At 37.6% G+C, this 26,864-nt stretch overlaps 1 long non-coding RNA gene across 1 annotated transcript in view; it reads left to right on the top strand.

Moving 5' to 3' along the window:
• Nucleotides 1-329: 329 nt before the first annotated feature.
• Nucleotides 330-26,864, top strand: part of LOC309651657 — a 41,031-nt gene continuing 14,496 nt past the window's right edge. The window contains exon 1 of the long non-coding RNA XR_014258281.1: nucleotides 330-5,245. This is a non-coding gene — a long non-coding RNA (uncharacterized lncRNA). The remainder of the gene's footprint in view (nucleotides 5,246-26,864) is intronic.

Below are 26,864 nucleotides of genomic sequence, written 5' to 3'. Positions count from 1 at the left end.
AGTAGTGTTAACTATGGTCACCATGCTGTACATGACATCCCTAAAGTTTATCTAATAACTAGAAGTTGGTGCCCTTTGACCATCTTTACCCATTGTTCCCACCTCCCTCCCTGCCTCTGGTAACCACCAAACTGTTCTTTTTTTCTGTGAGTTTGGCTTTTTTAGATTCCGTATGTTAAGTGAGATCATACAATATTTATCTTTATGTCTGCCTTATTTCACTTAGCACAATGCCCCTTAGTTTCATCTGCGTTGTCTCAAATGGCAGGATTTCCTTTTTTATGGCTGAGTAATATTCCATTATATATATATATATATATATATATATATATATATATATATATATATATATATATCACATTTTCTTTATCAGTTTGTTCATCAGTGAACACAGGTTATTTCCATGTCTTGGCTATTGTAAATAATGTTGCAGTGAACATGGAGGTGCAGATACCTCTTCAAGATGGTGATTTCATTTCCTTCAAATATATACCCAGAAGTGAGATTGCTGGATCATATGTAGTTTTGATCCAGCAATCTCATACTGTTTTCCATAGTGACTGCACCAATTCACATTCCCACCAACAGTATATAAGTATATAAGGGTTCCCTCTTCTCCACATCCTCATCAGTACTTTTTCTCTCATCTTTTTGATCATAACCATTCTAACAGGTATAAAGTGCTATCTCATTGTGACTTTGATTTGCATTTCCCTGATGATTACTGGTATTGAGCATCTTTTCATATAGCTGTTGGTCATTCAGATATCTTCTTTGGAAAAATGTCTATTAAGGTCCTTTGTCCATCTTATTATTTGTGGACTTTTTGTTTTTTGCCACTGAGAAGTATGATTTCCTTATCTATTTTGGATATTAGCCTGTTATTAGATATATAGTCTGCAAATATTGATATTTTCTTCTCTTTTGTAGGTTCACTTAGTTGATTGTTTCTTTTGTTGTGTAACTTTTTCATTTGATGTAATCCCACTTGTTTATTTTTGCTTTTGGTGTCATATCCATTACATCTTCGCAAAGAGTAATGTCAAGGAGATTTCCCGTATGTTTTCTTCTAGGAGTTTTTTGGTTCCGGACCTTGCATTTAAGTCTTTGATCCATTTTGAGTTAATTTCTGTGAGTGGTGTAAGATAAGGGTCTAGTTTCATTCTTTTGCGTGTTAAGATGTAGTTTTCCCAGCATAATTTATTGAAGAGACTATCATTTTCCCATACAGTATTTTTGGCTTCCTTGTCAAATTAATTGACCATATATACATGGGTTTGTCTCTGGGCTCTCAACTCTGTTCTTTTGGTCTATGTGTCTGTTTTTATGCTAGTATTGTACTGTTTTGATTACTATAGCTTTGTAAATAGTTTGAAATGAGGGAGCGTGATACCTCCAGCTTTGTTCTTCTTTCTCAAGATTACTTTGACTACTCAAGATCTTATGTTTATCTCCATATAAATTTTAGGATTGTTTTTGCTTCTGTAAATAATACCATTGGATTCTTGATAGAGATTTTATTGAAACTATAGATAGCCGTGGGTAGTATGGGCATTTTAACAATATTAATTCTTCTAATACATGTACACAGAGTATCTTTCCATTTATTTGTGCCTTCTTCAATTTCTTTCATCAGTGTTTTATAGTTTTTTGTGTACAGATCTTTTATCTCCTTGTTTAAATTTATTCTTAATTATTTTACTGTTTTTGATGCTATTGTAAATGAGATTGTTTTCTTTATTTATTTTTCAGATAGTTGTTAGTGTACAGAAACACAACTGATTTTTGTATGTTGATTTGGTATCCTGCAACTTCACTGAATTCTTGTATTAGTTCTAAAAATTGTTGGTGGATTCTTTAGGTTTTCTATATTTAAGATCATGTCATCTGCAAACAGGGACAATTTCACTTTTTCCTTCTCAATTTGGGTACATTTTATTTCTTTTTCTTGCCTAATTGCTCTGACTAGTACTTCCATTTCTATGTTGAGTAGGAGTGGTGAGAGTGGGCTCCCTTGTCTTTTTCCTGATTTTAGAGGAAAAGCTTTTAATCTTTCACTGTTGAGTATGATGTTAGCTGTGGGCTTGTCTTACATGGCCTTTATTATGTTGAGGTACGTTTCTTCTATACCTAAATTGTTAAGAATTTTTATCATGAATTGATGTTGAATTTTGTCAGATGCTTTTTTTGCATCCATTGAGGTGATCATGTGATTTTTATTTCATTCTATTAATGTAGTATATACCACATTGGGTGATTTGCATCCTGACATCCCAGGGATAAATCCCACTTGATAACGGTGTATGATCTTTTAAATATGCTATTAAATTCAGTTTGCTACAGTTTTGTTGAGAATTTTTGCATCTGTATTAGGCAAATTGCTGCAATTTTATTTTCTTTTAGTGTGCTAATCTGACTTTAGTATAATAGTAATTCTGGCCTCATAAAATGTGTATGAAAATGTTTCTGTTCAATTTTTTGGAAGAGTTTGAGAAGAACAGACATTAACTCTTCTTTAAATGTTTTGTAGAATTGTATAGTGAATCTATCTGGTCCTGGGCTTTTCTTTATTAGCAGGCTTTTGGTTACTCCTTCACTCCTTACTCATTGATATTTTCAGATTTTCTATTTCATCACGATTCAGTCTTGGTAGGTTGTATATTTCTAGGAATTCATCCATTTCTTCTAGGTTGTCCAATTTGTTGGGGTAGAATTGTTCATAGTAGTCTCTTATGATCTTTTGTGTTTCTGTGGTATCAGTTGTCTCCTTTTCCATTTATAATTTTATATACTTGGATCATCTTTCTTTTTTTCTTGTCTACTCTAGCTAACAGTTTGTCAGTTTTGTTTATATTTTCAAAGAACCAACTCTTAGTTTTGTTAATCTTTTGTATTGTTTTTCTATTTTCTTTTCCATTAGTCTCTGGTCTAATCTTTACTATTTTCTTCCATCTGGTAACTTGGCACAATGACATTGACTCCTTCTTTTCTTCGTTTTTATTGTTATATTTTTTAGTGCTGCAGAATACAGTCACTTATCTTTCTCCTAGGTCTACATATATCAATCCGAACAGTTAATAACAAGTGCCACAAAACTCTTAAGTGAATATAAAATTTAGGGAAATACTGTATTCCCTATACAACAGTACAGATAAAAACAGGTTAAAATAAATTATAAGGGTTTATTTGATGGAGAATAGATGTTTTAAACAGGTGAAGTGTATCTTGATGGTTGTTTATAGAAAAAAATAAAACTGCTCCTGTACTCTCCTTTGTGATAATATATGGAGGTTTAAGAATAATAGTTTTATCAGTCTCGTATCCTACAAGTTAATGTCTCTACCTCCTTCTCCCTAACCAGCTACTCTTCTAAGAGACTTTCTATCAATAAATAAACTTTTAAGGTAATATTCTAAGTTTGTTGTAGTCTGGATAAACTCCACTAACAACACATACCAAATAAAGTTCTTATAATAAAACTTGAAAAGAAACATCAGTAATGGAATCTGCATGGTCCTTAGCTAATCTTTTATACTGTTCTTGTGACATGTGCCTTCCTGTACTTTGAATTATCATTAACTGTACATTTATCTCTCCCTACTAGATTATAAGCACCCTGTGAGCAGGGACTGCTGAATCTTTGATGCTTATCACAATGTTGGACAGTTAGCAAAGAATCAAGAAACATTTAGCTAAACTGAGAGATAGGCCCAGGGAAAAAGCATACAGATCATGCTGATGGCACTAGCTGAATGGAACTGAACTAAGGAAATAGTACTGATTCTAGAATTAGACTCACCTCTTCTCACTCTGCCATGGAGTTAGGTCTTAAATTAAGGGTATTTTGAAAATTTTTAAAAGGTGTTACTTCAGTTTATTAGGTAGTAGATTTTCTGGATTAGATCCATGTTTTTCACATTATTCCTGTACAAAAATATTTTCCAGTTGATAATGTAATTGGGCATAATCCAACTAAATTCTTCAGTGTTTCTAAAAATTTTTCGTGGTTGTTATTAGTTAATACTGCAGTGCTATTTTTCAGTGTTATTCTTAAACATTTAAGGTAATATCATATGAATGATTTTTTCATGAGACAACCACTATGATATTTTGAGAAAAAAATGTTTGTGGTTGAATACCTCATGCCTTCAAGAGCAGACTTTGCAGCTGTGTTCAACCGCCCTTATGGGAGGAGTGTTTCACAGTGGTGAGAATCCTGATACAAACTTCTAGAGAAGGACTGACATTGGCTGCTTTAGATTCCGCTACGATTTCTGATGTCGCCTGTGGTTAAAAGGATAATTCAGTTTCACCAAGTGCTTTCCTTTTTTGGACCTGACTGTAAAGCCACTCATTTGCTATATAATGAGAAAACATTTTTTTTGGCAAAGCCTTTTTTAGTTATCCAGCCTCTCTCTCTGCACCTTGTCCACCCTCAGGGCCTCTGGAAGGAAGCAGAACAAATGCACCGTGAGAAAGAAGAGGATGTGATATAGTGTGAATTCCTTCTAAACCAGAAGACAAAAAAGAGGAGAAATCTGCTCCTTAAATGATGGTGAAATGATGAAGAGGAAAAGGATAAGAAAAGAAAGTAGATATGTTTCTCTTTCAATTCACTCTTCTAGAATGAAAGGGAAGGTCGGGACTCTTAGATCATTTGAAGGGGAAACAAATCCAAGGGGCTTACGCTCCTTTTTCTAACTCGAACTTTGGGAGAAGGCTGCTCACAGGCAGGTCCCATATTAACAATGGAGACCGCAGAGGAACTGCCACCAGCATAATAAAAAGCGTGAAGCCCCAGGGCCCATCTGCCAAGGGACAGCCGGACCAGGGCCACTGAACTGTGGAAGCGGCACTGTTGACTGAGGCAGAAAGTGGGTCTGAGTTAGCATTTTCAAGCTTCTGTGTGTCACGGAAAGGATTCAGAAGCAGGAGGTCCCTGAGCTAAGGGCCAACAAGTCTGCCCGTGAACCACCACGGTGAGAGAGCCACTGCTGGGCGGAGGCCCATGAGGTGCCACGGCGTGGCTGAGGCTCAGACGCAGAGGCCTCAGCAGCACCCGTCACCAGGGAACGTCCTTCCAGAGTAATGAGAACGAGCCGCAGTTTCACCTGGGACTTTGGAACAAAGACAAGGGAAGCTGCAAATAGAAGCTTGCTGACTGAAGTCTCTCTCCCCCCTTTGCTAAAAAGGCATCCAATTTCCTCTTCATTCACCTGGACACCATCTTGTGGAGGAGCTATGTGTATGTATCTGTGTGCACATATAGTTCATATGTGTGTGCATGTATGTGTGCTGTGTACATGCTTGTGGGAGGGTGGCATGAGCTGCAATTGAAAAGACCGAGTCTTTATCTGAAGTAGGGGCAGTAAGTGCAGTTACTCTTTAAATACTAGAAGAATGACATGCACTCTTAATGAACAAGTGAAAGTATTCTTTTCTTCTACTTCCCAGTTGAATGGTGTGGAAGAAATATTAGCCTATTATAGAAAAAAAATTTTTTACTTCCAAACATGCATAACTGTGGTTGTCACCCTGCAACCCTGAGGTTAAATATACAATTTATTTTGGGAAATAAGAGTAAAATTATATTTAAAAATTTTTTTTAAATTTTAAATTAATTAATTTATTTATTGGCTGTGTTGGGTCTTCGTTGCTGTGTGCAGGCTTTCTCTAGTTGCGGTGAGCAGGGGCTACTCTTTGTTGCCGTGTGTGGGCTTCTAGTTGCAGTGTGTGGGCTTCTCATTGCGGTGCCTTCTCGTTGCAGAGCACAGGCTCTAGGCATGCAGGCTGCAGTAGTTGTGGCACACGGGCTCAGTAGTTGTGGCTCGCGGGCTCTGGAGCGTAGGCTCAGTAGTTGTGGCGCACGGGCTTAGTTGCTCCGTGGCATGTGGGATCTTTCAGGACCAGGGCTCGAACCCGTGTGCCCTGCATTGGCAGGTGGATTCTTAACCACTGCGCCACCAGGGAAGTCCCAATATATTAAAAATTTTATGTGTTTGTTTCTAAAAATGGAATCCATTACTATGGCCACATCCATCCAATTTTCTGTCAGGATATTCATGCTCTTTCTGTAGAAATAGTCATCAATGTCTGAGAAGGAGAAGATGAAGGGCATTTCTCTGTGACGTGATTTTGTTTTCTTCGGGCTGTGCTCTTGTGGATCCAGTTTATCTTGCCACCTCTGGTCCTCCTTTGGGATCTTTCACACTTTGAAGGAGACAAGTTGAATAAGACAGGATCCCTGTACTCAAGAATTTTATGCCTTATTAAGGGAAATAAGACAAATCTATAAAATCAGGAAGTAAGGCAGTGTGTGACAAGTGCCAGGTGAACGGAGCAAATGAAGTATATGCCTCAGGCAGGGGTGACCGAGTCTTCCTGAATTTATTTTCATTTAAGTTACATCCCAAGCACCCTACCTGTATATCGTGAAGAGAAAAGTAAATGATAAAGGAAGATTTCTAAGGCCAGATGATTTAACAGACCCTTTAAAAGAATTAGTAAAAGACATATTTTGGTTCACAGCAATAGCTGTATAGAGAAACTAGGTTTTCCCAGTTTTTCTATATTTGATTTTACATGTTCCAGAATAAATGGGTTTTCTTTTGACTTTCATTTTGATTTTCTTCTCTATTCTTTCCACTTCTGCTGACCTATGCAAACACCCCTTCGTTCTATCTGATCCACAAGGCCTCTGGGTCACCTCTGAAAAAGACTGGCCTTAGAGCTTCCCTCAAAGGAGAGGAAGCAAGCTGGCATGGGACTGTGGTCCCTGGTGGCGAAATTTTTGACCCTGGGATTCCCATAGTCATAAAATTCTTATTTTTGGAATACTACGTAGCTATTTCAAGAGCAGGCTGAGTTCTTTCTAGGAGTTGTAATACACGGCATTAATTTTTCCGTGAGAAAGTAAGCTAAGCCCCTCAGGGAAGCTGTGGGAATAATAGCCACAGTGTTATAACTAATCTACTTTAAAAGTCAAATTCTTAAAAGATGCATTTTACAATTTTAAAGTCATATTATTTTCACAGTTGAAGCACTCAGGGTAAAGGGGCATCCAGGGTATTTTGAAAAGATTATACACTGTATTTTGTCAGAACATTTTTTCCCTATGATTTCATAGCCTCTCCTTCATAGAAGGGTAAATTTTTTTTCCTTTTCTCCCCCTTTTCTTGCTCTTGTAACTGTACTCAGCGGTCTTGGGGAGAGGAAAGAGTTTAAACATGCTCCAGCAATTTGTTGGTCTATAGTTAGATTTTGTGTTTCCTATTTAAAGTGTGTAATACTTCGTAAACGCACTGATATCTGGGCTAGATGCCCAGTGGAAATTTCAGAAACAGAAGAGAGTGTGTCTCTGTACCTTGTTTCAAATAACTCTCCTCGCTTCTTTAGGGAGATATAATTAATAGGCATTCACATTAGGCCAGGAGGTTATTAGATCTCCACGAGGCTCCGTCCAGCTACATGCCATGAATATTATTCTGTCAACACAAATGTCATTAGAATCTGCTAAAACTGAATTACTCTTAGCAGTTTTACAGCTGTCTCACAACATTTGACAACTACCAAGAAACGCATCTTGGTATCAATAAGAATTCTTCACTGGGCTGATTTATATTTCAAAACCGTGGGAAATGAAGTGGAATAATGGTATCACTGTTTCAATGTATAATGTTTACAAAATAAGTATTGAGTTTTTTCTCTCCAAGTCTGGGATTGATTTTTATATGCCCCCCCCCACCCCTCTCCCAGCACCTTTATAGCCCTGGCGACTCTAAGTAAGTTGCAGGAAAATTACTTCTCTACTGTTTCACAATACTTTTCTTATCTGACTGCCACAGCTGTCACGTATCAAATGCTCTTATTTAAGATGTCTATGGCTGGAAACATTATTGCTTGTGTTCTTCAGCAGCTGAAGAACATTATCTTAGTATTTTGTGAATTTAATTCATTTCTTCTCTTTTGCTTCACTACGCTTTTAATGTCTAGTTCTCTCTCAAACAAACTATCATAGATGATCTTCAGTCTCCTCATATGATTCCTCTGTCTACTGTTAATATTAAATCCCAAAGAAAAATTGAATTTCGGATTTTAAAAGAATCTGAGCTTCACAACTTGCTCTTAGATTTCAATATTCCTAATGTGAACCCACAAATAATGCCAATCCTTTTCATTATTAGTAATGAATCTTCAAGGTCAGTGTTCCAGCTACCAAGATACTCAGCAGTAAACATCTCGACATATTCTTCTCCACGTAGTTCTGTTTGCTTTCTTCAAACTTAGATGCCCTTAAAATGCACATAGAAAGTGAAATATTGCATAGAATGAAACACAATGGTATCCATTTGAAAACACATAAGAGTAAAGACTGCATGCAGTTAAATTCTGTATACTTGTATTTCCTTTAAAAATTACTACAGTTCAGTTTTCCCTTTAGTTAATATTATTTATTCCGAGGGTTCTTTTTGTCTAAAGTATACATTCTGAGATTAAATAAAACAGAATGCAAACTATCGCATAGAAGACAGTAAATTAGTATTTTACAGTATGTTGTTCAAGATCTAGAAGGATATACACCAGTACAAATTTTATTAAATAGTCTTGTTTAGGGCTTCCCTGGTGGCGCACTGGTTGAGAGTCTGCCTGCTAATGCAGGGGACACGGGTTCGAGCCCTGGTCTGGGAAGATCCCACATGCCGCGGAGCAACTGGGCCCGTGAGCCACAACTACTGAGCCTGCGCGTCTGGAGCCTGTGCTCCGCAACAAGAGAGGCCGCGGTAGTGAGAGGCCCGCGCACCGCGATGAAGAGTGGCCCCCGCTTGCCACAACTAGAGAAAGCCCTCGCACAGAAACGAACCCAACACAGCCATAAATAAAATAAATAAATAAATAAAGTTTGGAAAAAAAAAAAAAAATAGTCTTGTTTAATATATGTAATCAATCAACTCTGTTCACATTATTTTTAAAATGTGACTCGGGTATCTAGCATACTTTGATAACATTCTCAGGTAAATTAAAATTATTTTTAACATCATTTTATCTTGTTACTGAGTCTTAGAATGAGGTAAAAGTTAGTTTATTTGTCACAAGAATCAGGGCAGACTATTAGTGAAGGTTACAGAAATAGCAGAACTTTACATGGAGCACTGCAAGTTTTCTGCTTCATAAAATTTCCCCCAAAATTATTTGTGTGAGAAATAGATCATCAATTAAGTAAATGATAAATATCAGGTGAGGGTCAGTTATTACAGAAAGAAAACACCCAAAGCCATGGTGGAAAACACTGCAAATCTTATAATGGACAAGAATGCATTACGAAATTATTTCCCACAATGCTTCAAAGACTGCAAAAAAGCCCATGGTGTCAGGTAGAAAGAAATAGAAAACCCAGCCATTATTTTGAGGATTTGATCAAACTAGACACTCAACTGGGATAACTTTAGCCAAATTTCTCCCACTTTCTCCACTGTAGAAGTATTCTTTAGTTAAGTTCCTTTTCCTGTCTGAGTTGTCAGAATAATTGGTTCAGCTCAAGGCTTTCCCTTTTCCAGCTCAACAGTGGATTATTCCTAACACCTAACTTCTGGGTATCTGGGTGTCATGTTGTGATTGGTTTAAAAAGACTTTCTATTCACAACACCTATGTCAAACAGCATAAAAATATGATCAAGTGTCTTTCAAAATATATAATTGCTGGTATTACTAGAGAAGATCCTGTTAATTTTGGAGGAAGATGTTGGATTAGTTCTGAAAGTGAGGAAGTAATTAAAGGAATTGGCATCGGGTTTGGAGTGTCAGAGAATGAAATTTTTCTTTATTTGGAGGGAGGAGTCTTGGTTTACAAGTAATAACAGAGATTATAGAAATGTAGAATAAAAGGTTGGGAGGACCAAATCAATTAGATTTCATACTACAGGTTAACTGGAAGCTACTAGAAGGTCTACACTAAAACAAGAGAAAGGAAATGTAAAGAGATGGTTTTTATAAAACAAATAAAAAATGTGTAGCACTTACAAGCTTTTCGAAATATGTGTTCACATCAGAATGACTTTAGAACATACTACATACTCTGTTTATTCTTAGAGATGTATTCTGAAGTTAAAAAATGCAGGGGAGGCTTCCCTGGTGGCGCAGTAGTTAAAGATCCGCCTGCCAATACAGGGGACACGGGTTCGAGCCCTGGTCCGGGAAGATCCCACATGCCATGGAGCGACTAAGCCCATGTGCCACAACTACTGAGCCTGTGCTCTAGAGCCCGAGAGCCACAACTACTGAAGCCCGCGCACCTAGAGCCCATGCTCTGCAGCAAGAGAAGCCACCGCACCACAACAAAGAGTAGCTCCCGCTCACCGCAATTAGAGAAAGTCTTCGTGCAGCAACAAAGATCCAGCTCAGCCAAAAACAAAAATAAATAAATTAATTTTTTTAAAATGCAGGGGAATCTTAAAATTATCTTGGTTGTTTTGTGTTCATAGTAATTGTATTATTTAAGACCCAAGAGTTGCAATAAAATAGAAAAGAGATAGATATATGTATAAAATTTTTTAAAAGTCAAATAAAACCATGTAATGTTAAAAGTTGAAAATACCAAATAAAAATATAATTTTACAAGATAAATTTTCTAGCTCTCTCCATTGGAAAAAATCCAGAAACAATAATATTCCTTGTGGAAATCAGCACTCCTCACACCCAGATTTCGTTTTCTAATTATTATTCACACTGAAGGAATCAGAGACCCTTAGAAAATGGCTGATTCTAAAGGAGGGAGTGGGAGGGAGGTGGCAGGGTGTGGGGACAGCCTGAGCCTTTAACACCATGAGTGTTTTACATATTCTGAGAGAGAAAGTATTCAAGGACAAATGGGTTGTGTTAAAAGGATGCAGTTGCCAGCCTGAAGTGACCCCTCCTGATCCAAACTGGGAGAGTTCAAACATCAATAATAATCATAATAACAATAACTATAATTCATTGGAATCTATTATATAAATACGTATCATTGAGTTAATAGTAATACTAAGAAAAGACACTATAAATCAAACAAACTAATTTATCACCACTGGAGATGAATAATATACCAATTCCTTACTTTGAAGATTGGTAATTAAAAGATGAGAACAAAACAGAATATCCCATTTTTTCAATAAGAACTGTAGATTCAAGGATTTTTTAAAAAGTGACCCTAGTTAATAAAAAAAAAGTTTTTACTTATTTGCAGAATAATAATAATAAATGTAAAAAAAAGTAGAATTAGAAAATCACCATTTGCTAATCTTAATGAAAAACCTAAGGGAAGAGAATTCAATGAATGCTAACACTTTTCGGGGAAATGTTGGTAAAAAAATATTCATATAATGCTAAGTATGTCTCCACAGATTACTTGTTAATTGCAAAGGAGAAAACATACATTTATGGTGGAAAGATCTGACCAATGACATTAATCCAGTGGCAGCACTTAATCCTGAACAACTCAGACATTCTGTAAATTAAATGCAACAAGAAAACCGATTTTCTCCATGAACTATTTTTCACAAAAGTATTTAACTTGTATCTAATCATGATGTGAGTTTTAAATTTCAGCTTATAGAAAATACAGGTGATAGAGAAACATAAATCATAAGCGAAAACACAGTCAGACAAACACAGGATGCTTAAGACATTCCATAGGACATTGGGTCTGATGTCTTTAAAAAGTTAATAGCTTGGGGAGAAAAAAAAAAAAGAGGGAGAAACTACTTGATTTAGAAAGACTTAAGAGACAAACAAATGTATTGAGTACTTTTTGATTGAATCCTGGTGGACAGACATTTGGAAAAACTGGAATACAGACCAGGTATTTGATGTTATTAGGGAATTATTGTTGATTTTGTTAGGTATATGATCATACTAGGAGAGCATTTCTTCTCATACTAGAGAATTTAGGGGAAAGAATCGTGATATCTGTAAATTATTTTAAATAATATAGCCAAAAAGATAAACATAAGTAATGATACAAGCATAGATTTGGATATAGAGTATAGATCTAGATTAACAGAAAAGACAAAATGTTAACAGGTGTTGAATCTGGATGGTAAGTATATGTCCTTTTTGCATTTTTTTTTCTGTTTTTCTGTATGTTTTAAAATTGTTATGATACAATAGTTTTTGTTTCTTTAAGAATGTGTCTAGAGTAATGAAAATAAAAACAAAAATAAACAAATGGGACCTAATTAAATTTAAAAGCGTTTGCACAGCAAAGTAAACCATCAACAAAACAAAAAGACAACCCTCAGAATGGGAGAAAATATTTGCAAATGAAGCAACTGACAAGGGATTAATCTCCAAAATATACAAGCAGCTCATGCAGCTCAATATCAAAAAAACAACTGAATCAAGAAATGGGCAGAAGACCTAAATAGACATTTCTCCAAAGAAGACATACAGGTGGCCAACAAACACATGAAAGGATGCTCAACATCACTAATTCTAGAGAAATGCAAATCAAAACTACAATGAGTCAGAATTCTCCCACCAGTCAGAATGGCCATCATCAAAAAATCTACAAACAACAAATGCTGGAGAGGGTGTGGAGAAAAGTGAACCCTGCTACACTGTTGGTGGGAATGTAAATTGATACAGCCACTATGGAGAACAGTATGGAGGTTCCTTAGAAAACTAAAAATAGAGCTACCATATAACCCAGCAATGCCACTACTGGGCATATACCCAGAGAAAACCATAATTCAAAAAGATACATGCACCCCAATGTTCATTGCAGCACTATTTACAATAGCCAGGACATGGTAGCAACCTAAATGTCCATCGACAGAGGAATGGATAAAGAAGATGTGGTACCTATATATAATGGAGTATTACTCAGTCATAAAAAGAACGAAATAGTACCATTTGCAGAGCCGTGGATGGAACCCAGAGACTGTCATACAGAGTGAAGTAAGTCAGAAAGAGAAAAACAAGTATCATATAATATCGCTTATATGTGGAATCTGGAAAATGGTAGAGATGAACTTATTTGCAAAACAGAAATGGAGTCACAGATGTAGAGAACAAACTTATGGTTACCAAGGGGGGAAGAGGGGGTGGGATGAACTGGGAGATTGGGATTGACATATATACACAACTATGTATAGAATAGATAGCTACTGAGAACCTACTGTATAGCACAGGGAACTCTACTCAGTGCTCTATAGTGATCTAAATGGGAAGGAAATCGAAAAAAGAGTAGATATATGTATACATATGACTGATTCATTTTGTTGTACAGCAAGAAACTAACACAACATTGTAAAGCACATATATGCCAATAAAAATTATTAAAAAATTAAAAAATAAAAAAGAAGTATAATTGATCTACAGCATGTTAGTTATGTTAGGTCCTGTTACACAACATAGTGATTCACTGTTCCTACACATTTCAAAATGATCTCCACAATAACTCTAATTACAATATGTCGCCATACAAAGATATTACATAGTTATTGACTATATTCCCCACAGGGTACATTTCATGCCCTTGACTCATTTATTTTGCAACTGGAAGTCTGTACTTCTTAATCTCTCTCATCTATTTCTTTCCTCCCCTCCGACTCCCCTCCAAAAAAAAAAAAATGTGTGTTATCATAAAGCCCCAGAAGTTACAATAAAATGTACCATAGCTCCATTCTCTCAAAGCCTTTGCATTAGAGATTTGAATAGTCTGCTTCTAGGATTGAAGTTCAAAGAGATAAACATTTGACTTGGGCAAATCAGTAGCTCTAAAGGGAGCTCTGTATTGGAAACACTGGAATGCATACCTGTAAAATGAACAGTATGTAATTGCTTCAACACTTATCTGTAGGACTTTAGAATATCCTGAAGGACTCTTGACTCTAGACGTTCTCTGGGTGTAGTTTAAACGTGGGGTGGCCCCAGATGAGTCTGCACTCTCTCCCTGAGCCTTCCTGGAGCCGTGCTGTCCCGGTGCAAGTCCTCCAGGCTAGCACATGCCTGGGATCCTACCTCCCAACCCAGATATTCCTAAACCAAAGGGAAAGCACTAACCGTCTTGGAATTTGCTTTTGCTTCCAAGAGAGTGGGAGGAGAGCTCCTAAAGGTCTCATAGCCAGGCTATCCAGTGCCCCACATCAAAATTCCCTGGGATGTCAGGTCAGTCAGATTCTTCATCTCAGTAACACTTGACTAGTCTGTAAATGCCCTGTCATTGGGAAAATACATGACAGAAAGTGTCTTGTCCATAAACTTCCACCTCAAGTCCAAGCACTATAAATCAGCTGTGCTTTCAGCAGCCTCTTTTTAACCATTCCAGACTTATGACTGATTCTCTGCTTCCTAGTTCTTTGAATAGTAATTTCAGTGAGGGTCAATTATTTTATTGGGAAACATGTTTTTTACTAGACAGGAAATTCTTTTTATCTTACTAAAGTTGGAACATCATAGTTTAGACATTTCCATTCTCTAAAACATAAAACACCTAGTGCATAGCTGTTACCCTAACTACTAAATCAAAATGCTCCTCTAACGTAGAATATATTAGTACTTACAAAACTCACTGGGTCAGAAAATATTCACTAACCTCCTACAGCCTGAAGAGTACAGTGGCGGTCACTTAGGGGACTGTCAGTATTAGCTTGATTCCATGTCCTCAGGGAGTTACAAACATCTGTGGGAGAGAAGGTAATCAATCTAATAAGTCTTTCTTGAATTTCTCCATAAAATATTAATTTTGCTCATATAGATTTTTTTAAATAAATGTATTTATTGATTTACTTATTTTTGGCTGCGTTGGGTCTGCATTGCTGTGTGCGGGTTTTCTCTAATTGCGGCGAGTGGGGGCTATTCTTCCTTGAGGTGTGCGGGCTTCTCATTGCGGTGGCTTCTCTTGTTGCAGAGCACAGGCTCTAGAGCGCAGGCTCAGTAGTTGTGGCGCACGGGCTCTAGAGCGCAGGCTCAGTAGTTGTGGCACATGGGCCTAGTTGCTCTGCGCCATGTGGGGTCTTCCCAGACCAGGGCTCGAACCTGCACTGGCTCATATAGATTTTGTTTGGTTTCTTCAAAACTTGAATTCTGAAAGTTTAAAAAAATGAACGTCATTTTTGATAATGGTATGTATACATACACTTTCTGTAATCTTTTATTCTTAAATATCATGAAAAAAAATCTTACAGGTGTCATATTTAGTCACTAAGAAAAAATATGAATAAACCATCAGTTTGGGGCATGCTGGTACATGTATTAAGAAGTAAAATCTGATTCTTCTAGGCCCAAGCAGTTGAATTTAGTTTGCAGTTTCAGAAAATGAATTGCCTAGTCATTACCTGTTGCTTTTCAAATTATATATATATATGTTTCAAATTGTATATATCAGTGTTTAGTAGTTCATATTTATCAAAGCTTCTAAGCAATCTCTATTCAGTATCCAGTGTAATAATTTCTGAAGAAAAACATTTGATCGTGCCACTCCCCCATTAAAGTGCTTTTATGGATTTATACTGATTGTAGGATAAAAAGAAATCTAACATAGTCCATGGATTTACCACCGTAGCTGCATCCCAAACCACACTTGCTCTCATTCCTCGCTCTAGCTACCCAGGCTCCCTTTGATCAAGACTTGCCGCAGGTTCTGCACACAATGCTTTATCTATTTGGAAGGTACTACTTTCCTTTCTCACCTACTTAGCTCCTTGCTCATTCTTTAGCTCTCAGCTGAACTATCTTTCCCTCCAAGATCCTCTCCCTGACCGCCCTTAGATCAATCCCCCTAATACATAGAGTAACTTTATCTTTTTGTCATACCACTTTCCATATTTGGAGTTGTACATATCTATCGTGTGGTCAGTATCTTTCTTCCCCACCAGAGCATAAGTACAGAGTCAAAGCCCGTGTCTGACTGGTTCACCGCTATACCCAGCATCCAGCATGGAGTGTCCCACACAGAAGATCTTCATAAATCCTTGTTGAATGAATGAATGATAAACCCTCCCATTTCCTTAAATGCACTGTGCTAATACGCTCTGCACACTTCCTCATGCCCTGGGCGTGTGCACTGCTCCCTTCTTTGAGGTCTGCAGCCATCTCCCCAAAAGGGAGTTGCAGCAGTGGTGGCAGTGGTGATGGCAGTGACAGTGATGGTTCATAGACTGGGTTTGTGCTTGGTGGAAAGTGACATCACACAATTCCCATGGGGTTGGAAGGAGAGACAACTCGGGGGCTCCTAAAAACCTCATATTGTTAGGAACAAACTTCCTAAGTCTGCTTCTTTTATGGTTTATGTCAATTCCAATTTCAATACAGTCAGATTCCCCTGTATCTCATTCAGGTTAAATTTAAAATTCCGTATCTGACCCAATCTACAACCTTGTTACAATGGACTGAATGCTTGTCCCCCACATAGTCTTAGGTTGAAATCCTAAACGTCCCCCTGCCAAGGTTATGGTTTTGTTAGGGTGGGGTCTTTGGGAGATGATGAGGTCATGAGGGTAGAGCCCTACGAATGGGATTAGTGCCCTTATAAAAAAGCCAGAGAGGGTTCCCCCGCCCTTTTACCACGTGAGGTTACAGCATGAAGACGGCCATCTATGATCTGGGAAAGGGGCCCTCACCAGATACTGAATCCATCAGTGCTTTCATCCTGCACTTCCCAGCTGCCAGAACTGTGAGAAACGTTTGTTGTTTAAAAGACACCCAGTTTATGGTATGTGGTCACAGCAATCCAAGTGAACTAAGACACTTGTACAATACATATAAAATCTTTCAACTATTCAAGTTATTATATTAAGCTCAGTGGCTTTGGAGTGGGCCCCTAGAAATCCTCTAAGGATTTTTTAAATATCATGTTTTTTGGCTTGTCCTGTATTTTTGGTGATAAGGGTTTTTGAGAAACTTTTCATTTCTAAGCACTAACCAAAAATCTTGAAATCTTTTAGTGAAGAGACTGTAAAAATCTCTTGATTGTACTAGAAATTTCCTCCCTGCATTTTTAATCAGAGCCATTGCAGTGAAAAAAATATTGACATCCAGACACTTTGTTTTCATGTTATTTATTTTGATGCTTATTTATGTGTATATGTGATGTCTGTCTCCCAGAATTTCTTATAATCTGAAATTGATTTACCATGTAGTTGCTAACTTTGTTCCAGATGCACCAATAATTAAAATTTAAAAAAACCAAAATTTCTGAGGGATTCTGTGATACACATGAAGCCATCGTACCACTTGGGAAAACTGTCAGTGGAAAGTTCATTGTGTGGGGGGCTGGGGCATAAGGTGTCTGCTTTTTAAAGAAATAGTTCTATTTTGGGAAAAATATTTCAGGCTGTAGAAAGGATGTTTCATAAGGCACTGCAGAGATAGGAGTTGATAGCTCCTTTGAGATTCTATCATTAGACAGAAGAACTTGTACTATCCACACCATAACTCCTAAATTCCTCACTGAGCCGTCTCCCCTTGAGTCTTACAGTGGCTGTTCATAGTAATTATGGCTGAGTGAGGGTCACCTCTTGCTTCAGGTGGAGGAACTAATGCTGATTTATGGGTCAGCTTCTCCTGTCTGTGCTGTTGTTGAAAGGCTTTTTGCCCCCCTTCACCTTCCACTATGATAAAATGAGGAATTTTAGGCCCAGTCCCTGAATGCAATTAATGATAAGGATGACTACTCTTTGGATTCAGAATTCCTAAAGTACCTCATGGGAACTTCACGAGAAACAGAATTGTTCTTGATTATAAATACAATTAAAGTCATATTGTGAGTATCTAATGGGAGAGTATTTAATAAGATACTCTCAAGATGATCTTAATTGTATCAAGAGAAGAGAAAGAAGGAAGAGGAGAGAGAGGTTACTTTTGACCCCTGATTATTATGGAACTAATGATAATATTAAACATTTAATTTTAAAATCTACATGTGCTTTTTTATAAGATGAAAGGAAAACTTCAGTGCCCATCAGAAAAGTTTCTCAAAGAAGAATTCAATGGAAAGATATAAGATGAATGCTCTGGACTAACTGGGTAAAATAAAATATGTGCAACAGCATGCTTCTCAAGAGTCTTAAAAGGTATTCCACACTTAAAAAGCAAATATTCAGTGCTCTGCATGCATTTAAAATATGAATAATTTCTTTACTGTGGAAGAATGTTTGATTTTTGTATCAGGAGATTTTATAAGTTAATATTTTACACTTTAAAAAATGTTTAAAGTATTAAATATTTTTTATTAGTTTGATTTTTGTATTAGTTTGATTATTTTAGTCACTAGAAAATAAACTGAAACAAAAATTGTATCTATGATTTGTAAATAATAGCATAAAATACTTTTTCCTACTGTGCCTTGACATTTAACTTTATTTCGTTCTTATAATTTGACTGTGAATTTCCTTGTGTGTTCTCTCCTAATTTGTCATTAAATATTGGAATCCTCCTTTAACCCATATAATCATAAATAAGAGGGAATTCTCCCTGAAATCAAAAGGATCTCCTTTGAATATCTCTATTATTTTATTGCTGGTTCTGATATGTTCACAACTGTAGACTATATAGCAGGATCTTAACAATGTAAAGCTTGTTTACGTATCAGCGTTCCCCATGTTAATCAGTCTGATAACTCTTTTAATACAACAGATTCTGCTTTTATAGTGATAAACTGATCAAAATATGTTTAAAAAAAAGCCTTCTGGCATATTTTTTTTCTTATTCATTATCTTCTCATTATGACTGATAAATATTCCAAGAAGTAAAGGTATTGTTTTACCATATATATGCTACCACATATTTTTAAGTCACTTTGTTGAGTGTCAGGTCCTATATTAAGGGACTGCCTTCAAAAACTGTATTCCTTCAAATAAAGCAGTTAATAATAAAATAATACAAAAAACTGGCAAGTATGAAAGGTACTTAATTATTCTTATCTATTTAAATAAGAAAATTTACATAATGTGTGCAGTATAGTACAGGCATACCTCCGAGATATTGTGGGCTCAGTTCCAGACCACCAAAATAAAGTGAATATTGAAATAAAGTGAGTCTCACAAATTTTTTGGTTTCCCAGTGCCTATAAAAGTTACGTTTACACTATACTGTAGTCTTGTGTGCAATAGCATTATGTCAAAAAAAAAAAAAGTACAACCTTAATTTAAAAATACTTCAGGGCTTCCCTGGTGGCGCAGTGGTTGAGAATCTGCCTGCCAATGCAGGGGACACGGGTTCGAGCCCTGGTCTGGGAAGATCCCACATGCCGCGGAGCAACTGGGCCCGTGAGCCACAACTACTGAGCCTGAGCGTCTGGAGCCTCTGCTCCGCAACAAGAGAGGCCGCGATAGTGACAGGCCCGCGCACTGCGATGAAGAGTGGCCCCCACTCGCCGCAACTGGAGAAAGCCCTCACACAGAAACGAAGACCCAACACTGCCAAAAATAAACATAATAAATAAATAATAAATAAAAATTAAAAAAAAAAAAAAAACTTCATTGCGGGGGCTTCCCTGGTGGTGCAGTGGTTAAGAATCTGCCTGCCAATGCAGGGGACACGGGTTCGAGCCCTGGTCTGGGAAGATCCCACATGCCGCGGAACAACTAAGCCCGTGCGCCACAACTACTGAGCCTGCGCGTCTGGAGCCTATGCTCCGCAACGGGAGAGGCCGCGACAGTCAGAGGCCCGCGCACCGTGATGAAGAGTGGCCCTCACTCGCTGCAGCTGGAGAAAGCCCTCGCACAGAAACGAAGACCCAACACAGCCAAAAATAAATAAAATAAATTAAAAAAAAAACAAAACACTTCATTGCTAAAAGATGCTACCATCATCTGAGCCTTCATCGAGTTGTCATCTTTTGCCACAGTAACATCAAAGATCACCAGTCACAGATCATAATAAAAAATATAATACTAATAACAGTTTGAAATATTTCAAGAATTACTGAAATGCGACACAGAGGCATGAAGTGAGCAAAAACTATTGGAAAAATGGCACCATTAGACTCTCAATGCAAGGTTATCATAAATCTTCAATTTGTAAAAAACGCAGTATCTTTGAAGCATAATAAGGCAAATTGCAATAAAACAAGGTATGCCTGTACCTAGCGTAATCATATAATTAAAACAATAAGTGTTGGGACTTCCCTGGTGGCACAGTGGTTAAGAATCCACATGTCAATGCAGGGGACACGGGTTCAAGCCCTGGTCTGGGAAGATCCCACATGCCGCAGAGCAACTAAGCCTGTGCGCCACAACTACTGAGCCTGCGCTTTAAAGCCTGCGAGCCACAACTACTGAGCCCGCGTGCCACAACTACTGAAGCCCGCGCACCTAGAGCCTGTGCTCCACAGCAACAGAAGCCACCGCAATGAGAAGCCTGTGCACCGCAACGAAGAGTAGCAGCCAAAAATAAATAAATTAATTAATTAAAAAAAAATAAAACAATAAGTGGTCACAACTTTTAACTAAATAGAAAAGTGGGGTTTTGCAGATGTATTAGTCAGGGAAAGCTAACTTCTATAAAGACACTGGTCCAAAAATCTCAGTTATTTAACAAAATAAAGGTTTAACTCTTGCATCCGTCAGAGTCCAATCAGCAGGGTCAAGATGAAGGATAGTGTCTCTGTTCCATGAAGTTACTCTGGGACATAGTTTCCTTCTTTGCTGTGGATCTGAAATCTTTGGACTCCTCCACTGGAGGCCTCCACCTTTGCCCAGCAGATGAGGAAACAGGATCCCGTAAGGTGTTACAGAAGTCAAACCTGCAAGTGGTGTAAATCACTTCTACGCACATGGGTCATATAGCCCCACCCTAACTGTAAGCAAGACTGGGAAACAGTCTCATGGTGTGCCCAAAAGGAAAATGAGTAAGGTTTGGTGGCCGTATAGCTTTGTCTCTGCCTCAGGAAAGCAAAATACATCATTGTCAAAATCATGAATGGGGATTGGAGTTTTGGCAATGAAGTTGAAACCCCAGTAAATAGGGATAATGTCAGAGGTGAGAATAAAATTCCTCCCTTCAAGAAGAAAACTAGCCTTGTTTCCAAAATTATAAAATGAGTTACCAAAGATTACTTATTTATTTTAGTATAAAAATATGTCTTACCAGTTTGTCCTCTTTTATGATGCCAGGGTAGGCTAAGCCCGAGTTTTTTAATTACAATAGTGATTTTGTTGCAAATTTAAATAAAACTGGAGGGTTTAATAAATGTCCAATTTATGACATCGTTTTAAGGGGCTATTAATTCACACCTTATTAAATGTGAATATTATAAAATTAGAGCTTATTTTTAGAAATAAAACGAGTTTTCTTAAATTGTAAATTGTGTCATTCTTGAAAGAAAAAGACTAATGATACTATCCTGTGCCCAAATATAATAGAAGCAGCAGTTGAAAAATTGTCTTCCTCCAACTTTGCCAATGTACACAATTTCTGAGATACATCACCACACTCTATTTACTGTCCTTGGCTTGGCTTCAACTGGAGAGAGCCAATTCCTTCTGAAACAGCCAGAAATTTGTGGCAACCTTATTACAAATGGTCTATTTTTTTCTCATGGAAATATTTTACTCCCTATATTTTTCCATACTATGACTTTAAGAAGAACTTTGTTCCAAGATGGTGGTTGTTGAACATCTCTACTGTTACACTTACCTACTAAGCTCTAAGAAAATAATTTCTAGAAGGGAATTTGTAATTTTAGTACTGTTGATATTTTAATTCAAATTCCAAATTTCATTCATCCATGCATTTATTTATTCACTCCAGAATATTTGTGGCTTATCATCTATGGGACAGGCACTGCGTTTAGGGAATCTAACTTGAACAGATCCTGACTCTGACTCATACTCTTCTCGGGGAGACAAACAAATAATCAAATAAAATAAAATCCAGACTGTGAAAAGTGTTACAAAGAACAAAGATGGTATTTCCGGGTCCTTATTTAATAATAATTAGGTCTTTAAAATAGAGGGAAAAACATCTAGATAATTTACTTTAAGATGGTTTGGAGTAGGGAGCCCTTTATGGAAGTAAGGTTTAAACAGACTCAGATAAGAAAGATGCAGTCATATGAAAAGACAAGAGAAGAGAAACTTTGAAGATCATGAGATTGGAAAGTTTGGTGTATGAATGGAACAGTGAGTTCAGTGGCTGGGGAAATGGGGTGACTAGAAAGAAAAGCAGGGGTCAGGCCATGTAGGGCCCTCTCAGTCATGGGAAGCCACTGAAAGACTTTAGTGGGAAGTGTCTTGCTCCTAGGATAGGATTTACATACATTCATTCATTCATTCATTCATTTATTTATTTTAACATTTTATTTTTGGCTGCGTTGGGTCTTTGTTGCTACGCACAGGTTTTCTCTGGTTGCACCGAGCAGGGACTACTCTTTGTTGCAGGGTGCGGCCTTCTCATTGTGGTGGCTTCTCTTGTTGCGGAGCATGGGCTCTAGGCATGCGGACTTCAGTAGTTGCAGCACATGGGCTCAGTAGTTGCAGCACGTGGGCCCTAGAATGCACGGGCTTCAGTAGTTGCAGCACGTGGGCTTCAGTAGTTGTGGCATGTGGGCTCAGTAGTTGTGGCACACGGGCTTAGGTGCTCTGCGGCATGTGGGATCTTCCTGGACCAGGGATCGAACCCGTGTCCCCTGCATTGGCAGGTGGATTCTTAACCACCACACCACCAGGGAAGTCCCAGGATTTACATTTTAAAAAATTATTTTTTCAGCTTCATGGTTGAGAAGGTTGAAAAGGGCAAGAGTAGACATCAGGAGAACAGTGAATGAATAATCCAGGAACAACATAACTGTGGGTTGGACCAGGGTGATGAAAGTGGAGGTGGAGGAAAGTAGGTGAGTATAAGATCGACATGGAAAGAAGCACCAAGAGAGGCTGAGGAGTGGTTGTGAGGGATGAGAGAAGGGAGGGGGTCAAAGGGGAATCTTGGGTTATTGGCTGGTAACTAAATGAATGACAGCACCATTCCCTGAAATGTAGATGACCATGACAGGATATGTCTGGGAAAGTCAGACAACATATTTGGGACAATCAAGCTATCTGGGATGCTTAAGAGGCATTCACTGTAGATTTCAAATGGATATAAGCCTAGATTTAGGAGGGCATTTTGGGTTACAGGTATAATTAGTATTTCTCAGCCTACAGATGGTATCTACATTCATGGGGATAGTTGAGATCAACTGGGGCAGAGTGTATATGAGTAAGAAAAGAATGCTTAGAACCTAGCTGTGAGATACTTCAATATTTAAAAGGTAAGCAGAGGAGGAGGTTCATGCATAGAGTCTGTATCCAAATGGCAGTGACTGAAAGAAAGTGGCATTAAAATCCATCACATTTTCTCTTTACCAGGAACTGTCTAAACTGTGGATGCTTGAGAAAATAGAAGAGGTGTGATCATGTGTACTCTCCAGATATCTGGGTCAGGTTCTTTATTGCAAAAGTCGTAAGATGCTGTTTTAATGTTCATAACAGACTTCCTACCTAATGTATCTTATAATGTTCACGTGTATTAAGATTTCCACAAAACCATTACCGTTTTTATTTTGTCTAGATGTAAAGCAGACAGCATGTCACATTACACGTATTGTTAAAATTCCTGCAGCCTAATGTATACAGATTTGTGAATTTTGAATGATTTGAAGTTCATGAATATCTCAAGGTTGGTTTGTTTTGTCTTGTTCAGACCCTGGATATCATGTTTTTGCAGTTTAATATATTTCTTGAGTGGAAAGAAATGTTTAGATTTCCAGCTAGATATAAGATCGTCAGAGAGAAAAAAAAGAAAGATTATCAGAGAGAATAGAAGTTAAACACATAGAGAAACAAAGGTAACACGTCTTGAAAAATATTTTAAAAAACCTTCAAATAGTCTAGACAAATGCATTCAAAGTGTTCTATTGTTATTCAAAACCCTAGAGAAAAAAAGGTTAGCTTTGGGGAAAATTAATGTATTTTGTGGGCTTCGACATAAAATGATTGCTTAGTACTCCATTTTTTAGAAAACATATAACTTTTTGAACAGTACTACAATAGAAATATAATATAGGGATAAAATGTATACGGAAATTGTAATTTGATAATTTTTACCTCATATGCCATTTCCATAAAAACCTGATTATCCACACCTGTCAAGTTGGCAGGCGAGAAAGTCAACTTGCTCTTGAATGCCAAAGACTATTTCAGACCCTTGCGTTGTCCCGTTAAACCAATCCGTTTTGCATGCTTCTTACATGCCTTTTAGAAGGCCAATTTGCTTATATCCCTTCCTTATAACCTATTTACTATAGTCCTCATTTACTAGCTGAGAGAACTGAATACCTTAGCCACTGGGACTACTGGGTGCTGACATCTCATAGCTGAGTCCCTATGTGAAAATCTCCCTTGGCAAAAGGGAATCCCTCGGTCCAACGTCACGTCTGCATCCCAGGGGAAGCCTGCCTCCAATGGTGATCAATGAGGGCATAAAAAGGACTGTTTCCCTTGCCTCAGTAGAGGACAGCTCTGTAGGGATCTCAGTTCTAAAACTCCCTGAAGAATCATTTGAGGTCCATGTTGCAACTGCATCATGGTTCAGCCTTGCCCTGTGCTAAATCCTGCTTCTTTTACTCCCTTGCATGTATAATTCCCAAGACCAATCCCCAGTAAATCTCAAGCACACAAGTCTCCAATTTAGAGTCTGTTTCCAGGGAACCAAGCTAAGACAGCATATATTCATAATCGACATTAACAGCCTGTTCTCACTCTTGCCCCTGCAAATGGGAGAGATTTGTATGCGTGATATTGTCTTTCAGAGCTCAGTTTCTTTTCTGTTTTCTACTATCTCCCTCAGATTTACTGAAATTAATCTCAGTATTTTAGGGATGTATTCAATGGTTTTTTATGTCTCTTGCACCTTTGAAGAAGTAGCTTGGCTTAAAAGAATAAGCATAGTACGAAGGACTCAGAAAACTTGGATTATACTTTATACATTATACTTTTTACTCTTAACTTTTCCATGTATCAGTGTTTGCACTTAAAAGTGAGCTTAATGGCATCTAGCCTGTGGATTTCTAATAATATTCCAAATGAGATTAGACACAAAAATAAATCTGTAAATTAGAAATAGGTTATCATCTATGAACATAATCATATTTTTAAAAGAAAAATACCACTATTAAAAATAATAGGTGAATTTTTCACAATCATGCACTTTTAACCTCTTCGGATATTTTTCAATCCGAATTTGTATATGACTTAAAAGTATATATAAATTAAGAGTCTCAGAAGACTCTAGAGATTGTCTATTCAAATTCTTTCTCCCAGATGAAATGGAGATAACATAATACTGAGAAATTGGTCTACTGTTATATGATTAGTTAGAAAAAGATTCACAGCTAGACATAGGGGGTCCCCACTTCCCTAGTTCTTCATAGTTATTTTTTAACTTATAATGATAAAAGAAATTTGGTCAATTATTTTTGACTTGTAATCCTTACTTACCAGCATTTATTGCTTTGCAAAAATTTTTCCATTTTGAATAATTTAGCTTTGTTTTCCTTTTCATTTCCATTTTTTCCTTTTGATTGAAATATAGCCTATCAAAATGAGCTTACATAGGACTGTACTGAATATTGTCTCCAAAAAGAGCATGTAAGCCCTTTAATATGAAACTGGGGCAGTACTAAATACAGACTTAATTCAGTAAACTGACATCTTAGCAAATGGTCTTTTTACCTCTGTGGACAAGTTGGGGTGTGTGTGTGTGTGTGTGTGTGTGTGTGTGTGTGTGTGTGTGTGTGTGTGTGTGTGTGTGTGTGTGTGTTTGCATTTTAAAGAATGGCATTTTCACACAGCCACAAAAGCACTCTATGTAAGAAAATAAGTCACATTTGCCACGTAGAAGCAGGAGCTATGGGACTGGTTATAGCTGACTTCTCTGATTTCTCCATTCCCATTATTCTGTTTGACATTTCTGAAGCCAGTTTTACATTTTAGTAGAGTCATAAATAATGGCAATAACCTAGAAAGGTTGGAATATACAAGAATGGAGAAAAGAGAGAAATAACATATGCATATCCTTACATTAAAAGGGCAAGGGGGCATCAAATGTTGGGTGAACCCAGTTCCAAGCAGAATACACTGAGAGACTCGGAAAAAATACATGTCAGTCTCTAGACCTCCAAATCAATAGGAGGGTGGGTTCTTCCCCATCTTGAGGCTGCTTTGAGGGTGTTCTACCAGGGCTCTTGCACTAACTGACAATTAGCACCATTCAGTCAAGTTTAAGCTAAGAAGGGATCTGTCCCCCACCTGCCTATTCCTCCAAAGCTGAGGCCACTGCACTGAACAACGCCAGGGAGAACCACTCCCAGCTCCACCTTTGCTATATGACCCACTCCTTCACCGTCACAGCCCACACAGCTATACTGCAGCCCCGCGTTAGGCCTTGTAGAAAAAAAAAAAAATTATTGCAACTTGCTCTCATTTTATTTTCTCTTGATTATCCCTTCTTGTGTTTATTTTTGAGGAGCAGATATTTAAAATTTAGATTTTCCTTTTCCACAACAATGGAAAACATACACAATTCATTCACAATTTATAAACTCAGCAAATGGAGGCATTTCTAGGCATTGCTTGTGTTTTTGTTTTCAAATCTAGTTAAGAAAATGGCTCTGTATGGCTTCTGTTGGAGCCTGAAGGGCGGCAGGGTCTTGCCTCTGTCCCCAAACAGTGTAGCTAAAGATTCTGAGGCTATTCAATACTCTATACCAAGAAGTGAGTGCTTTCTGTGCAAGTTGCCGTTTCCCTGTGAGAAATAATAGCCAGCATAGATATAGCTAAAGGAAGGCAGGAATGGAGCCTTGAATTTCCTTGGAATCTAAAAATCTCACCTGAAGGTTGTTTACAGAGGGA

Source organism: Balaenoptera physalus (assembly GCF_965194825.1).
Source record: "Balaenoptera physalus genome assembly, chromosome: 21".
Lineage (NCBI taxonomy): Eukaryota > Metazoa > Chordata > Mammalia > Artiodactyla > Balaenopteridae > Balaenoptera > Balaenoptera physalus.
This window is presented reverse-complemented; position numbering and strand designations above follow the sequence as displayed.